Below are 17,026 nucleotides of genomic sequence, written 5' to 3'. Positions count from 1 at the left end.
CCCCCAAAATATGGCAGAGCGCAGATGCATAATTTTAGTATGACAAGTAGTTTAGGGCGTGTTCTTTTCTCTTGTTGGTGTCTCTTGTTGGGTTTTCAATCTAGGCCCCCAATTGGCTTGGGACTAAAAGACTTTGTTGTTGTTCTTGTCATAAGTAATATAGGGTCATGTTGCATCTAAACTTGTGTGGCTAAATTCTTGTATGCATTGTATCACTGGAAGATGCAAGTTATATGATTTGAATCAAACCAATTTCACTTTATTTATGTACAGGCACAGAAAAAGATGGAGAAAGCTGAAAGGGTACTAGGAAAGGTTGAGACAGCCCTGAGGCCAACTGAAGATTCTAGACCAGAAACAATAACAGATGAAGAGAGGTTCATGTTTCAGAAACTTGGTCTAAGGATGAACGCATTTCTGCTCCTCGGTAATTCTCTGTCTTTTTCTTTTTTGTGTTGGACTTTTGCACAGTTACTGGGAAACAGTCACTGGACACATATGTCCTATTACATTTTTAGTCTGTTGCTACCTCAGATCGCCTCTCTTCAACCTTCATTTTTTTATTCTTAGTTGCTGATGAACAAAGATACTGAGTTGCATAGATGTTGCACGCATTGAGGTATGCACGTTTTATGAAGATGTAGGTCACATATAAAACAATTGTAGCACCTAGTAAAATGTAGACTTCTCGGTTCCTAAAATAGCAGTTAGAAACGAATGGAGGTAGTAAGCCAATAACAGTGAAGGTAAACTCAATTGACTTCTTAGATATCTTAAATTTCTTATGCTAAATTACTGCCTTTAGTGTTGGGCCTCCAAGCAATGTCACTACCTCTGAAATTTTTACTGCATATGTGCATTAGTAATTAAGATATAAGTTGATTCATTGTAGCTGCTGCAGCTATCAGTCAAGCGATATTTGGAAGGCAATTACTACATTCTGTCAGAGATAATGGAATAGATACAACTATGACCTGTAGCTGAAATAAGAAACCTGCAGTAGGAGAAATGACCACTAGTTTTTTTCTCCTAAGTGGATGGAAACAGGGGCGGAGCTCAGTGGAGGCCATACTGGCCTCTGATCCCTGCTTGCCTGCGACCAAACTGAAGGCCTAGCTGAGCCTGTGACCAAACTCTGTAGGGGCTAGCTATATCTCCCAACTATCAGCTTGATAGGATTAGTAGATACTAAAAGCCTGTCACACAAGGAGTTGCATACCGTACATGTTGGATGCAATGAATCATACGTAGTCTGTCACCATGCATGCCTACCTAGCCTTTTGTACTTAGTAGGAAATTACACTTCTCAAGTGCAGACTCTTATAAAAAATACAGTAAGTGTGCAAGTAACCTGCAGTAAGTGAACCTTTTGTTTTTTTCTCAAGTAACCTGCACACTTACTGCAGTAAAAAATACATTAAGTGTGCAAGTGAACCTTTTGTTTTTCTTTGTTTTTCTCAAGTGCAAGTAACAGTTAGTTCTGAACTTCAGTTTACATATGGTCATCTGTGGCTTCAATGAATCAGCATGGATTTTTCCCTTTTACTGTGATGGTAGTAGCTGAATATAGCTAGCCATTCAGTCATCGTGTGCATTGCTCTCCTGTGTATTGTACCATGTTAAGTGTCTTTCCCCAATCATCTCCTGTGTATTATATCAAGTGTTGGTAATTGGTTTACTTGTATCAAGTTGAGTTCTCATTTTTGATGCAGGAGCTGAGTGAGATGAAGGACGAGGCCACCATTGATCTTCTGCAAGCCGGAGCTCATAAGGCAAGAATCTTATTTCTTCCTCTTCTCTGCAAGCCTGAGCTTGTAAGCCTGAGCTCTGCAATATGGCCTGTTGTTCCAACGCTGAATGCCTGTCTCTTTTGCTAGTTAAAAAATTAAGCTTGTTTTTTCATGAGAGATGGTCTGGAGAAAAATTTAAGCTTTCCTCATAACAGCTCTAGGTTGTTAGCTTATGATAGCCCCTGACTTTTATTTTAGAGCATATATGAAGCTTCACTGTGAAATATTAGTGGCTCTGTGAAAAAGTCTCCTGCCGACTGTGGATCTGCATATCAAATTTTATATTCACTCTAGAATCTCATACGAAGTGATAGTTGGTGCTGCTATCTTTAATAAATGGACTGCATCACTGTGTGCGTGGTAGCTTTGTTTCTTTAAAATTTTAGGAAGAACAAGATTACAGATGCATGCAAATATCTATGGCAACGGAAAGTGGCATCAGCCACTAAGATCATTAAAATTTTGCTTGTGGGATTGTCGGCTTTGATATATAGTGTCATTTCAGCTCCTAGTATCTGTACTTTGTTTTGCTTGTGGGATGCTAAATTGAATTACCTTTGGACAAAGAATCATACATTATGTAAATTGTTTGCAAGCCATTGCTTTTGCCTAATTACATGGTTATTATATTTTTCAGGAAGTGTTGGGCACAAGAGTTTCTGGAAAATGGTTCTCCACACATAACCTGATGGAGTGTTGGCAAGCCATTCATGTAATCTTTTGGTGCCTGACTTTTTTGGAAGGTTCAAACGGTGTGCAAAGCCTTTGTCGAGGGCAGCACTCGGCAGAGCGCCCCCGGTAAAAAATCCGTCGGCAAAGAATTCTTTGCCGAGCGCCTTTTATCGGGCACTTGGCAAAGTCTTTACCGAGTGCAATCTCGGCACTCGGCAAAGAAAAGTCCCCGTCACGGCACCGGTTCCGTTAGCACATGCTTTGCCGAGTGTCATGTCAGAGGCGCTCGGCAAAGATTTTTTAATTTTTTTTAATTTTTTTTTTGCCGAGTGCCCTACCGGGGAGGCACTCGGCAAAGATTTTTTTTAATAATTTCTTTGCCGAGAGACCTGCCAGGTCGGCGCTCGACAAATATTTTTTATTTTTTTTTCGTAATTTCTTTGCCGAGTGCCAGGGTCAGGGCACTCGGCAAAGAGGCTAATTTTTTTTTGATTCTATATTCACAAACACAGCATATAAGAGATATATATAACATCTGTGACATCACAAACACAATATAACCCATATGTATCACATCCATCTCATCACAAAGGCAATACCACATATATATCACATGTCGATCACACAATATCTCACATACACGACATCACAAGCATAATAGGTCCAATATCCATTGAAACAAGTCGATAGTTGATCACATTGCATCACATGTCCATCAAGCGGTGAAAAAGAGATACAAACTACCGGTGGGGAGGAAACTGAGTGCTTGGTGAAGGAAAAGTGTCGTCGCCTGCTTGCGCCTGAGATGGGTTATTCAAACCCGCCGACGGAGGCTGCATAAAGGACAAGAGATTGCATCTGTTAGAGTGGTCATCTAATGAAAGCACTAGTCGAAGCAATTTGGTTTCATACTCATAGGACTAGCTATAACTGGCGGCTACGGTGGAGCGAACTGTGGCACAGCTACACCGTGCATTTGCCCAAAGTTCTTCAGGAACGTCGTAATCTCCACTAGCTGCTTGGCCTGCCTTTTCTGCTCGGCCCGCTTGGCCTGTCTTTCCCGCTTGGCCTGCTCGGTCCTCGCCGCCAGGTCCCGCAGCTCCTGAGCCATCCTCTCGTTATCGGCCTACAACATTTGAATCGAATGTTTCAGTAATGCAAAGGTAACTAAGTGAGCCATCCTCTCGTTACCATTTGCCATTCTTGTGCCACGTCATCTGTTTCGCGGTTTCCTCGGTCATGAATAGCCTTTGAAGCCTCGGCATGAAGGGAAGGTGCCGTAAGACTCGGGCGGGTATCTTAAGCTACCTCTTCTGGCCACCACCATCACTAGACTCTACCTCTAGGAACCTGGAAGCTTTACACTTCGAACAGTTATTTGCCTCCTTGTGTTCTTCATGAAATAGGACACACCTGTTCGGACAAGCATGTATCTGCTCATACGGCATTTTCAGTGCTTTAAGGAGCTTCTGTGCCTCGTACATGGTCTTCGGCAACATGTGGTCCTTTGGAAGCAGGGTGCCAACCACGGCCAACACCTTATCGAAGCCTTCTCGACTCATGTTCAAATCAGACTTCAACCCCATCATGCGACTAATGGCATCTAGCTACGAGACCTCAGAATGAGAGTGAAGGGGTTTCGCCGCCGAGTCCATCATGTACTTGAACGCATCTACGGATGCCTGCATCTCCGCCTCCTCACATCCTTCAGCAAACTGTGCTTGGTGAACGTCATCTACCATGTCTGCTACCCGGCATCAGCATCGAAAGCCTCGACGCGTGGTCTCACCACCTCCTCTCTCATACGATCGGCTTCACCATGGTGGACCCACCGGGTGTAGTTTGGCGTAAACCCATGCCTGAGCTCTGCAATATGGCCTGTTGTTCCAACGCTGAATGCCTGTCTCTTTTGCTAGTTAAAAAATTAAGCTTGTTTTTTCATGAGAGATGGTCTGGAGAAAAATTTAAGCTTTCCTCATAACAGCTCTAGGTTGTTAGCTTATGATAGCCCCTGACTTTTATTTTAGAGCATATATGAAGCTTCACTGTGAAATATTAGTGGCTCTGTGAAAAAGTCTCCTGCCGACTGTGGATCTGCATATCAAATTTTATATTCACTCTAGAATCTCATACGAAGTGATAGTTGGTGCTGCTATCTTTAATAAATGGACTGCATCACTGTGTGCGTGGTAGCTTTGTTTCTTTAAAATTTTAGGAAGAACAAGATTACAGATGCATGCAAATATCTATGGCAACGGAAAGTGGCATCAGCCACTAAGATCATTAAAATTTTGCTTGTGGGATTGTCGGCTTTGATATATAGTGTCATTTCAGCTCCTAGTATCTGTACTTTGTTTTGCTTGTGGGATGCTAAATTGAATTACCTTTGGACAAAGAATCATACATTATGTAAATTGTTTGCAAGCCATTGCTTTTGCCTAATTACATGGTTATTATATTTTTCAGGAAGTGTTGGGCACAAGAGTTTCTGGAAAATGGTTCTCCACACATAACCTGATGGAGTGTTGGCAAGCCATTCATGTAATCTTTTGGTGCCTGACTTTTTTGGAAGGTTCAAACGGTGTGCAAAGCCTTTGTCGAGGGCAGCACTCGGCAGAGCGCCCCCGGTAAAAAATCCGTCGGCAAAGAATTCTTTGCCGAGCGCCTTTTATCGGGCACTTGGCAAAGTCTTTACCGAGTGCAATCTCGGCACTCGGCAAAGAAAAGTCCCCGTCACGGCACCGGTTCCGTTAGCACATGCTTTGCCGAGTGTCATGTCAGAGGCGCTCGGCAAAGATTTTTTAATTTTTTTTAATTTTTTTTTGCCGAGTGCCCTACCGGGGAGGCACTCGGCAAAGATTTTTTTTAATAATTTCTTTGCCGAGAGACCTGCCAGGTCGGCGCTCGACAAATATTTTTTATTTTTTTTTCGTAATTTCTTTGCCGAGTGCCAGGGTCAGGGCACTCGGCAAAGAGGCTAATTTTTTTTTGATTCTATATTCACAAACACAGCATATAAGAGATATATATAACATCTGTGACATCACAAACACAATATAACCCATATGTATCACATCCATCTCATCACAAAGGCAATACCACATATATATCACATGTCGATCACACAATATCTCACATACACGACATCACAAGCATAATAGGTCCAATATCCATTGAAACAAGTCGATAGTTGATCACATTGCATCACATGTCCATCAAGCGGTGAAAAAGAGATACAAACTACCGGTGGGGAGGAAACTGAGTGCTTGGTGAAGGAAAAGTGTCGTCGCCTGCTTGCGCCTGAGATGGGTTATTCAAACCCGCCGACGGAGGCTGCATAAAGGACAAGAGATTGCATCTGTTAGAGTGGTCATCTAATGAAAGCACTAGTCGAAGCAATTTGGTTTCATACTCATAGGACTAGCTATAACTGGCGGCTACGGTGGAGCGAACTGTGGCACAGCTACACCGTGCATTTGCCCAAAGTTCTTCAGGAACGTCGTAATCTCCACTAGCTGCTTGGCCTGCCTTTTCTGCTCGGCCCGCTTGGCCTGTCTTTCCCGCTTGGCCTGCTCGGTCCTCGCCGCCAGGTCCCGCAGCTCCTGAGCCATCCTCTCGTTATCGGCCTACAACATTTGAATCGAATGTTTCAGTAATGCAAAGGTAACTAAGTGAGCCATCCTCTCGTTACCATTTGCCATTCTTGTGCCACGTCATCTGTTTCGCGGTTTCCTCGGTCATGAATAGCCTTTGAAGCCTCGGCATGAAGGGAAGGTGCCGTAAGACTCGGGCGGGTATCTTAAGCTACCTCTTCTGGCCACCACCATCACTAGACTCTACCTCTAGGAACCTGGAAGCTTTACACTTCGAACAGTTATTTGCCTCCTTGTGTTCTTCATGAAATAGGACACACCTGTTCGGACAAGCATGTATCTGCTCATACGGCATTTTCAGTGCTTTAAGGAGCTTCTGTGCCTCGTACATGGTCTTCGGCAACATGTGGTCCTTTGGAAGCAGGGTGCCAACCACGGCCAACACCTTATCGAAGCCTTCTCGACTCATGTTCAAATCAGACTTCAACCCCATCATGCGACTAATGGCATCTAGCTACGAGACCTCAGAATGAGAGTGAAGGGGTTTCGCCGCCGAGTCCATCATGTACTTGAACGCATCTACGGATGCCTGCATCTCCGCCTCCTCACATCCTTCAGCAAACTGTGCTTGGTGAACGTCATCTACCATGTCTGCTACCCGGCATCAGCATCGAAAGCCTCGACGCGTGGTCTCACCACCTCCTCTCTCATACGATCGGCTTCACCATGGTGGACCCACCGGGTGTAGTTTGGCGTAAACCCATTCTTGTGCAGATGTATACCCATGACTTCCTGGTTTTGCATTCTCCTGTTACCACACTTGCTGCAGGGACACAAAGCCATTTTTGGGTATCTAGCGGCCTTGCCAAATGCACGCTTCAACAAACGATCGGTCTTGTTCATCCATTCAATGCTGACATCACCCTGACTTGTTCGGCCCGCGTACATCCACTGACGGTCCTCCATCCTCTAGCATATATAACATCTCCACAGGTGACCCTACTCTCTAATAGGTGAGGATAGGTCCTAATCCCACCCGCAGATGCGTAGATAAGGTTAGTTTCCATGCTCCGCTCCTATCCGAGATAGAATTTCGGCAGCACCTCCCCGCTGTTCTCCCGATACACGTCCTGCAAGGGAGAGTGTGTATCCGGAGAACAACAGGGGCAATGCCGAAACACCATCTCGGACCAGAGCGGACCATGGAAACTAACCCATCTACGCATCCGTGGGCTGTCCAAAAAACGTGGACAATCCGAAACAGATACGGTCGTAGATATACAAAGATCTGCATACCTCCAACCGTATCTCTTTCGGATGGGAGACACCTAACTAGGTTACGCGACCAAAGACCACATACAGATAGAGGGGTTATACCTAGGGTGCCGGTGAGGTCAGGGTAGCGGGGCGGTGGAGAGTCGGTGCAGTGGCGAGTCGACGCGGTGCAGGAAGACCTGCAGCGCCGACGAAGATGATCGGGGTCGCCGAGTCCCTCCCACAGGTCCTCCTGCAAAAAAGGGCAAAAATGGTTAGTGTCGACTCAAAATTTTGGCAGCACCTCCCCTACACGGGGAGGTTCCCAAAACCTGCAAAAAACATGGCACAAAGGCCAACAACCACATATATACCAAACATGGGCACGAAGGCCAACAACCACCAATATATCAAGAGGAGCCATGTACTTTAGTTCTCTTTCCATGCAGATGAAAGTATTGAAGTAGTACAACAACAATTACTACTAACCCTACAACTACTACTAAAATTACTACTAACAACTACTTAACTACTAACAGTACTAATACTAAGAACTACTTAACTATTAACAACAACTACTACTAACCACTACTACTTACTAACTACTACTACTTACTAACTACTACTACTACTAACCCTACAACTAACACTACTAACTAATACTACTAACCACTACTACTTACTAACTACTACTATTTACTAACTACTACTACTACTAACCCTACAACTAACACTACTAACTACTACAACTAACACTACTAACTACTACTACTAACACTACAACTAACTACTACTAACTACTACTACTACTAACCCTACAAGGGTAGGGCTTACCTTGGCGGCAAGAACGGCAAGAGCGAGGGCCGACGACGATGGCGGGGATGACCGCAGCAGCGCGAGGATCAACGGGTGGTCGGAACGACGCGAGGATCGACGGGCGGTCGGGTCGGCACCTTCATCTTCTTCCTCCTCCCCTTTCTCTTTCTTCCTCTTCTTCCTCCTCCCCCTTTTCTTTCTTCCTCTTCCTCCTCCCCCTTCTCTTTCTTCCTCTTGCTCCTCTCCTTCTCCCTCTGCTGGCTAGCCGCAGGGCACGGCGGGGCCGGTGGACCTCGGGGCCGGTGGGGGAGCTCGGGGTCGGCCGGGTCGCTGTCCCCAGGAAGCTCGGAGCCTGGGGTGCCGGCGAGCTCGGGGCACGGGGCCGCCGGGGCGAGGCCGCTGGGCCGCCGGGGCCGAGCGCCGCTGGGACGGGGGCGGGGGGCATGGGACAGGGGTGCCGAGGCGGGACGGGGGTGCTGAGGCGGGCCCGGCAGGAGCTCGCTGGCGGGAGGGGGACGACGGCGGGGGCGGCGGCGGCGCGGCAGGGACGCGGGGGCGCGGGTGGGAGAGGTGTGAGGAGGGGGTGCGGTTGGGCGGCCCGTTCTGGGCCTTTAGGTTAAAAGATTTGCCGAGTGCCGGGCCCAGCGGCACTCGGCAAAGGTTTGTTAATTTTTTTAAAAAAAATTCTTTGCCGAACGCCCTGTGACCTGGCGCTCGGCAAAGGCTTCTTTGCCGAGTGCCAAGATTGGCACTCGGCAAATTAAATTTTTTTTGTTTTTTTCTCCCTATTTTTTCCTGGGGCCTTGCTACAGTAATTAACACTCCATTTTAAAATTTGGGACAATTTTGAGTTTTTTACTATATTTCCTTAATTATTTTTGTTTCGTTGAATTTTTTCGACTATTTCAAATTTGAACTGCATGTACATGAAATAATGGAATTTGGTCATTCAAAAAATGATATTCATGATGTTTGGCGTATGTTGAGGCCATATCCAGGAACTCGCATGAAATTACGAGCATCTTGTTGTCGTAACATGACGATTGACTTGCGGGAAAAGTGTATTTAAATTATATAAAATCCAAACGAAGTCCGAAAATCACGAAACTTATCGAGGTGTCTTGTTATCGCATGTGGAGGCCGTGGTAAAAAAATGAGAAAGTTTAAAACAAGTTTTGCCGAGAGCCTAACGTCGGGGCACTCGACAAAGAATTTTAAAAAAAAATTAAAAAACCTTTGCCGAGAGCCTAATGTCGGGGCACTCGGCAAAGGCTGACGGCAGGTGGCCGCCGTCACGCCGGCCGCCTTTGCCGACGGCCAAGTTTTGCCGAGTGCCCGGCACTCGGCAAAGATTTTTTTGCCGACGGCCGCTCTCGGCAAAGGCATATTTGCCGACGACCTATCTTTGCCGAGTGCCGCTGGGTCCGGCTCTCGGCAAAGATTGCCTTTGCCGAGTGCCCGACAGAAAGCGCTCGGCAAATCTATTTGCACTCGGCAAATCGACCGTGTCCGGTAGTGACACCTTGTCGATCGATATCGGTTTATTTGGCTCCAATTAATACTATTTATTAGTTAATAATCACACTCGAAAGAGTATAACGTTGGGGTCCAATCCCTTGGGCACGCTCGCAACGAGTTCATGGTACGTGTCCGACAGCGACAGCGCGATCTTGGTGGCAGTCTCCAGGTAGCTCTGAAACTTGTCTGGTGGTCAGGCCAGCAACCTGCTGCTGATCCGCGGCGGTGGTCTTCTTCTTCGGGTAGTACTGCTCGTCGTCGTCGTCCGAATCGGCGTAGACGACGGTGGTGGTGGAGGTGCGGCGGCCACGGTGATCGCGCAGCAGCTCCTCCCTCATGACGTGGTGCTTGAACGTCCGTCGGCGGAACGCCCAGTTTCCTGTGGCCCAGTCGAAGCTGTAGAGCGGGAGGAAGCGGTGGCCGTGCGCGGCCACGAAGTCGATGGTGGCGAGCACGAAGCGGAACTCGTCGCGGGAGAGGTAGTAGGCGAAGCTGACCCGCGTCCACCCGGGCTTCACGCCGGGGGGGGGGGGGGGGGCTCAAGCCCCCCTACTCATACCGCAGCAGTGGAATCCCTGTGGAGCCTGCATGAATTTTTAGGCAAAGTTCTATAGTGTAGGGGGGCTGAGACTTAAGATCGAGCAACCGTCGAAGATATGTGTTGTTCAGCCCCCTAAAATTATTCCTGGATCCGCCGCTGCCCCTGGCGATGGCGTCGCGGATGTGTGGCCGTAGGGCCCGCGCACGCGCAGCCGCCCCTGGCCTGGATCCCGAACAGGTCGTTGAGGAGCTTGGCGACGAACCGGCCGTGCAGGGGCAGCCGCCGCCGCCACGGGCTCCCGGTCGCTGACGCGTAGGAGGTGTCATCTCCTTCTCCGCCCGGGTAGACGAGGAAGGAGAAGATAGGCAGGCGGCGCACGGCGACGTTGCCGAGCACCTCGACGTTGGGGTTGCTGAGCAGCCGCGCCATGGCCGCCGCCGCGTAGACCTGCTCCCGCAGCGCGACGGCGTCGCGGCCGACGTGCTCCTTGACCCAGAACGCCAGCGTCGACGCGCGCACCTTCTGCACGATGGGCGGCGTGCCGGCGTCCTGGCGCACGGCGACGTTGCCGAGCACCTCGACGTTGGGGTTGCTGAGCAGCCGCGCCATGGCCGCCGCCGCGTAGACCTGCTCCCGCAGCGCGACGGCGTCGCGGCCGACGTGCTCCTTGACCCAGAACGCCAGCGTCGACGCGCGCACCTTCTGCACGATGGGCGGCGTGCCGGCGTCCTCCCGCTCCTCGATGTCTTCGTAGTACACCGTGTCCTGCAATGCATGCGGGTGTACGGTACGGCACACGTGCGTCAGCGACTGGATCGTCATGCATGTACTGCCACGGAGTTGTGACTCCGATGCTTCAAGCGTGCATATCACGACTTTAATGATTGCAGTACCAGAGTACGAAACATTCGGGTTCATCAAAACCTGTACTATACTAGTAGCACTTAATTTGGAATTTACATGCATGAACAAATAAGTACAGAAGCACACGGCGGCTCGATTGTCGTTGGTGGCCTCACTCACCTCCTCGCTGAATCCGTTGACGTAGGCGACGGTGCCGACGCCGCAGGTGGACGGCGGCATGCCGGCGAGGCAGTAGAGCGCCCGGTTCATGAGCAGGATCCCTGGCGTGCCCGGCCCGCCGACGAACTTGTGCGGGCTGAGGAACACCGCGTCGTAGCCGTCCATCTCCCCCGACCGCATGTCGATGTCAACGTAGGGCCCGCTCACTACTATAGGATGACCTTGTTGTCCCGGGCAGTAACGGCCTTTAGTCCCGGTTACCGCGCCGGGACAACGATCCCGAGACTAAAGTGGAACCTTCAGTCCCGGGTCATCGAGCCGGGACTAAAGAGGGACCATTAGTCCCGATTGATGTTACCAACCGGGACTAAAGGCCCTCCAGTCAAGCAAACGTGGCCGCACCTTTTAGTCCCGGTTGATAACCCCAACCGGGACTAAAGGTTCTTTTTTTTTCTTTTTTTTGTTTAATTTGTTTTCAGTTCAGTTACACATATTTGTTTAATATATAATATGTTTTTATGTACGTATTCTACGCTGCTAATATAAATACACGCACGCATATAATTATATCTAATTCTCATCTCAAGTATTATTATATTCGAATAAAGTATGAAACTATATATATTATAGATATATATGTATATATACAACACTTTCATAATCTTGTTCTCGAAAATAATGATATCAATAAACATTTAATTTACATCATTTATTCCTTAAGATCAAAGTAGAACTCGCCGTTGGGATTTAGCACTTTTTCTAGAAGAAATCCTGCTATTGACTCTTGAACTGCTTTCAGATGGTCTTTTTGCATGACCTTTTGTTTCAACCATTCAGTCTTGCATTTGAAATAAAAGGAAAAGTATTAATACATATATATATATATATATATATATTCATTTAAAAATAAATAAAAATTGATATATACGTACTCTGAGGACATCTTCAGGAGTTCTTCTTCTGTGCGCAGAGATAAATTCACAAACGTAGTATCCACACAAGTTATTACCTGGTTGCTGCCGCAAACACCACTGTACGAGAAGAAGATTATTCTCATCATCTCACACGTAAATTGAAGTACGATATAGTAATTAAACACGTGGGGAAGTATATATAGTACAACTTACTGGTATTTCAACTACATTAAGTGGTGCCTTGCAATCCTTGCGGTGTTGCCGAATAAACTCTTTCCAAACCCTGTGCGACCAATAATGTACGATCGTTAATAAATTATGGGCAAAGTCTATTCAATAATAGTTGTGCGCGAGAGATCGAAATTACCCCTGGATAATGTCTATCATATCTTGGTATAGTGCCCGCTCTTTTCTCAACGAGTCCAAGATTACTAACCGACTTGAGTTTAACTCAATGACAATGAGTATCCAGTGAAACCTGCATTGGTTTATACACACACGTACATGCATATAAGTTGTATTGATATTACATAAAATGTGTAGACTACATTATTATTAACACTTACTCAAAGTTGTACGAGAAAAGTATTGTTGTCTTAGTCGTGCTTGCTTCACGAAGAACCTCATGATATTCTTCTGTGCTTCAGATACCCACTGCTCCTTGGCAATAATATCGGTTTTGAATACGATATAAGGATCAATGAAGCCAACACTGGTGTCTTGTATTCTTTGGAGCTCTGACATCTGGAATCTGTATATAAATATAAGTTACATGTGAGGATAATTATATACACGTACGCATGGAAGTGAGTTTATTAAATAAAAGTAAGAATCACTTACAAACTAAAAGCAGCTAATGATTGATTTGTCCAGAGCGTCCATGTGGTATAGTTGATGCAATTCTTCGAAACTAATATGTAAGATGTCATCGCCACGGAAGTAATGATGGTCTCTAAATCTGACAAAGATCCACTCCTCACCCCTGCCACACGCCTGCATGTACCACTTGTTGAGCAAGTACATTTGCGTACCCAATTCATTCAGAGCCTGCAGGGTTATACAGACTTTTGCCAAATTTATAAGTCTTCCAGGTATCAACTTCTAGGTTCTGGATTGGAGCTTTGCCTGTCAATTGATCCAAGGTTAAATCAGTATCTTCAAAAAAAGCATTAAGGTCTTGAACCTGACACTTTCTCAGAGTTGTCTGGTCGATAGACTTCTATGTTGGAACCATATTCATTAGCAACAACAAGATTTTGCATTGGTTGCTTCTGTTGTCCGAGCTATGGGACATCCTTCCCTGATGCTCTTTTCCTTTTCTTATCTGCATCATGTGACTTCATGAGGGAGCGGTCATAGTCTGATAGTGGCGGAGGCTTACGAAGTTCAAGCATCTTTTTCTTGTGAGCTTCGACCTTCTGCCTCAGCAGATCTCGTGGTATGTAAAAGTACGGCTTCTCCTTAAGCTTCGCTTGTCTCTGCTTTTCGATATCTATAAAAAAATCTTTCACTTTTTTGTCTTCTTCAGCTGCTATTTGCTCATCAGTCTTTTAGGAAGTATTTCTTGAGAAATAACTCTTTTTTTTGGGTCTTCTTTGCCGCCGGGACCTTAGACGTCTCTGTAGTGCGTCGCTGTGGAGGGGGTGGGGGCGGTGTTGGAGACCGGCGTGGAGGCGATGAGGCCGGTGTTGGAGACCGGCGTGGAGGCGTTGGAGATCGTTGTGGAGGCGGTGGGGCTGGTGTAGGAGTTGGAGATCGTTGTGGAGGCGATGGGGCCGGTGTAGGAGTTGGAGATCGCCGTGGGGATGAAGTCGTCTCGCCCCCCGCGACGCTGTGATGAGATGGGGAATGAATGATTGGGCTAGGCTGGGGGGAGACCCTGCTACAAAAACAAGTTGTGAGTCAATTATTTTTGAAGCCAATAGAAAATTAATGGAAAATAATATTTCATTCACTTTCATTCGTACCTAGGGTGAGGTAGGGGAAGCGGTGGCGCCCCTAGGAATGATGATGAAGCGTTTGCGCCATTGAATAAATGTCTTCTCTGCTTCTCCTAGTGTCTTCTCCCCATCACCGCCTTCAATGTCAAGAGGAACATTGCTGTAACCTTTGAGCACTCTATCGACCAAGACGCTAGCATATCCAGGTTGAATAACTGACCCATGGATTCTTGGTGTCTTCGTTCAGTCTATTGGAGATACAACCCCGACAAGCCACCATGATTGATGCATTATTACCATCTAGAATGTGCAGCTCACATGTTGTTAGAGGCTCGGTAATGTCATCAATAGGGAAGCGCAACCTAGTGTCATCTTGAATAACTGGTAGCTCCGTGGAAGCACAACTGCTTTTCATCTGACCAACAGGGGCTAATGGTGACTCCCGGCGTTGATTGCGATTGCATTTGACTCATTGCTAGCTGCACTTGCCTCTTGATCTCCTCCTGCATTCTTGCCTCAAGAGATTTTTCTCGTTCACGTGATTCAAGCAATGCTTGTCATGACTCATTAACAAATTGCTCCAATACACGGATTCGGTCTGCCTCCTCATCCTTCTTTCTCTGGCGGCTTCTGTAGGTATCCTTGTCTGCTGGGAATGCTTATAGCCACGGAACCGCCCCATAGCCTCTTGTTCGACCACCGTGTTCGGGATTCTCTAGGGCATATGTCAATTCATCCTTCTCTCTGTTGGGCTTGAAAACACCACTATCAGCTTCTTCCCTAGCACGAGCTAGTCTCTGTGTTGCTCTCTAAATTTTTGGCCAAAAATTAGCTTGCCAGTGTCTGGGTCTAGGCTTCCCCCATGAGCGTAGAACCAATTCTTCACGCGTTGAGGCTAGTTCTTCTCTATTATTTTCAGGTATGATTCCCTTGGCAGTAATCTCTGCTTCTAGGTTCTACCACTTAGGAATAGCACTCCTATAACCACCTGATCCCATGCGATGATGGTATTGCTTCTGTCGGGCATTCTGCTGATTCCTCATCACACGTTCCTCACTCTCTTGAGATGTCTTGTATTCTACGAAGTCATCCCAATGGAACTCCAACTTGACAAATGCCTTAGCATTGAAATCCAGCGTATCATTCTTCAAGATAAACTTTTTATACAATGTCTTCTTCCAACTCTGGAATAATGTTGCCATCTTCTTCATTGTCCAATCCCTCACTAGCTCCTTCAAAGCATCATCTGCTTGTAATGTGAAATGCTGAGTGATATCTCTCCAAGCTAAGGTTCTTGTCATGATCAGATACAAAACTAACATTAGGAGCGGATATCTTCTACTTCCATTCACGAGCACTAACTGGGATCATATCCCTTACAATGAACCCACATTGATTGACATATATCTGAGCATGTGGTCCCAATGGTTTATCGGTGTCGGTGTCGAATTCTGATATTATGAAACGGCCCTCTAATGGCTTTTTTGGCCCTCGGGACTTCTACTCTTGCCGGTGGTTGATGTAGATCCAGAGACCGGCTACATGAGTAGAAACACAACGATTAACAATAAATATACGTACGCATGCATCTATAAGAGATGATAGATAATTGAATATACCTCGCCAGTATTTTCTTGCGCGACAATTTATTGATCTTCAACCACCGGGATATTCAGGATATCCTCATAATCAGCAAAGTACTGACTCGTGTCATCTACATCCGCATTGGTGTCGGCGTTGATAATATCCGCCATTATGTCATCATTCAAGTTATCATCCTGAGCAGCCATTTGTATCTTCAGGATAACACATAGATAGAATTACTATGGCACATAACATAAGTACATGTGATAACACATATAGAATTACTAAATCCAATTAAATATAATAACACATAATATTTCATAAGGATAAACAATAATAAGGTATAGGCTTTGGAATCGAATCAAAAACACTTTCGATCCAAAAACATGGAAATAAGTACATGTATATATACACATAGAATGATACAATTTTGTCTCTCTCTCAACACATAGAAATAAGTGCATATGTATATATCTCTAGATATGCATGTGATAACACATAGAATGTCTCTCTAGATATAATTTTCTCTCTCTCTCAACACATGGAAATAAGTACATGTATATATACACATAGAAATAATTAAGTACATATGTATACATATAGAATCTCTCTCTAGATATGCATGTGATATAGATAGAATTACTAATAAAATATCCAAGTGATATATAGATAGAATTACTAAAATAAAATATGCATGTGATATAGAGATAGAATTACTAATAAAATATGCATGTGTCAATTACTAAAACAAAATTAAATCTAACATATATATAGAGAGATAGAATATAATTACTAAATCCAATTAAATATAATAACACACATATATCTAGATAGAATTAATTACTAAATCTAATTAAACCTAACATATATACATAGATAGAATTACTAAATCAAAATTAAATCTAACACATATATAGAGAGAGATAGAATAATAATTACTAAATCCAATTAAATATAATAAACATATATACATAGATAGAATTACTAAATCAAAATTAAATCTAATTAACATATATAGAGAGATAGAATATATAATTGCTAAATCCAATTAAATAAATCTAACATGAAATTAGATAAACTAGTAATAGATAATACATTTTAATCTAACATATATAAAAAACTATAATAAAAAACTATCTAAAAAAAACTATCTAAATAAAGTACTAATTAAATTTTAATACATTTAAATCTAACATATATCAAAAACTATCTAAAAAACTAACTAAAAAACTAACAATAAACTACTAATTAAATTTTAATACATTTTAATCTAACATATATATCAAAAACTATCTAAAAACTATCTAAATAAACTAGTAATTAAATTTAACATGCATTTTAATCTAACATATATATCAAAAACAATCTAAAAAAACTAAAA

At 44.8% G+C, this 17,026-nt stretch overlaps 1 pseudogene; it reads right to left on the bottom strand.

Moving 5' to 3' along the window:
• Positions 1–9,704: 9,704 nt before the first annotated feature.
• On the bottom strand, positions 9,705–12,150 carry LOC136479975 (uncharacterized; annotated as a pseudogene).
• Between the last annotated feature and the right edge of the window lie 4,876 nt (positions 12,151–17,026).

The sequence above is a fragment of the Miscanthus floridulus genome, chromosome 9, assembly GCF_019320115.1.
Source record: "Miscanthus floridulus cultivar M001 chromosome 9, ASM1932011v1, whole genome shotgun sequence".
NCBI classification, from domain to species: Eukaryota; Viridiplantae; Streptophyta; class Magnoliopsida; order Poales; family Poaceae; genus Miscanthus; species Miscanthus floridulus.
This window is presented reverse-complemented; position numbering and strand designations above follow the sequence as displayed.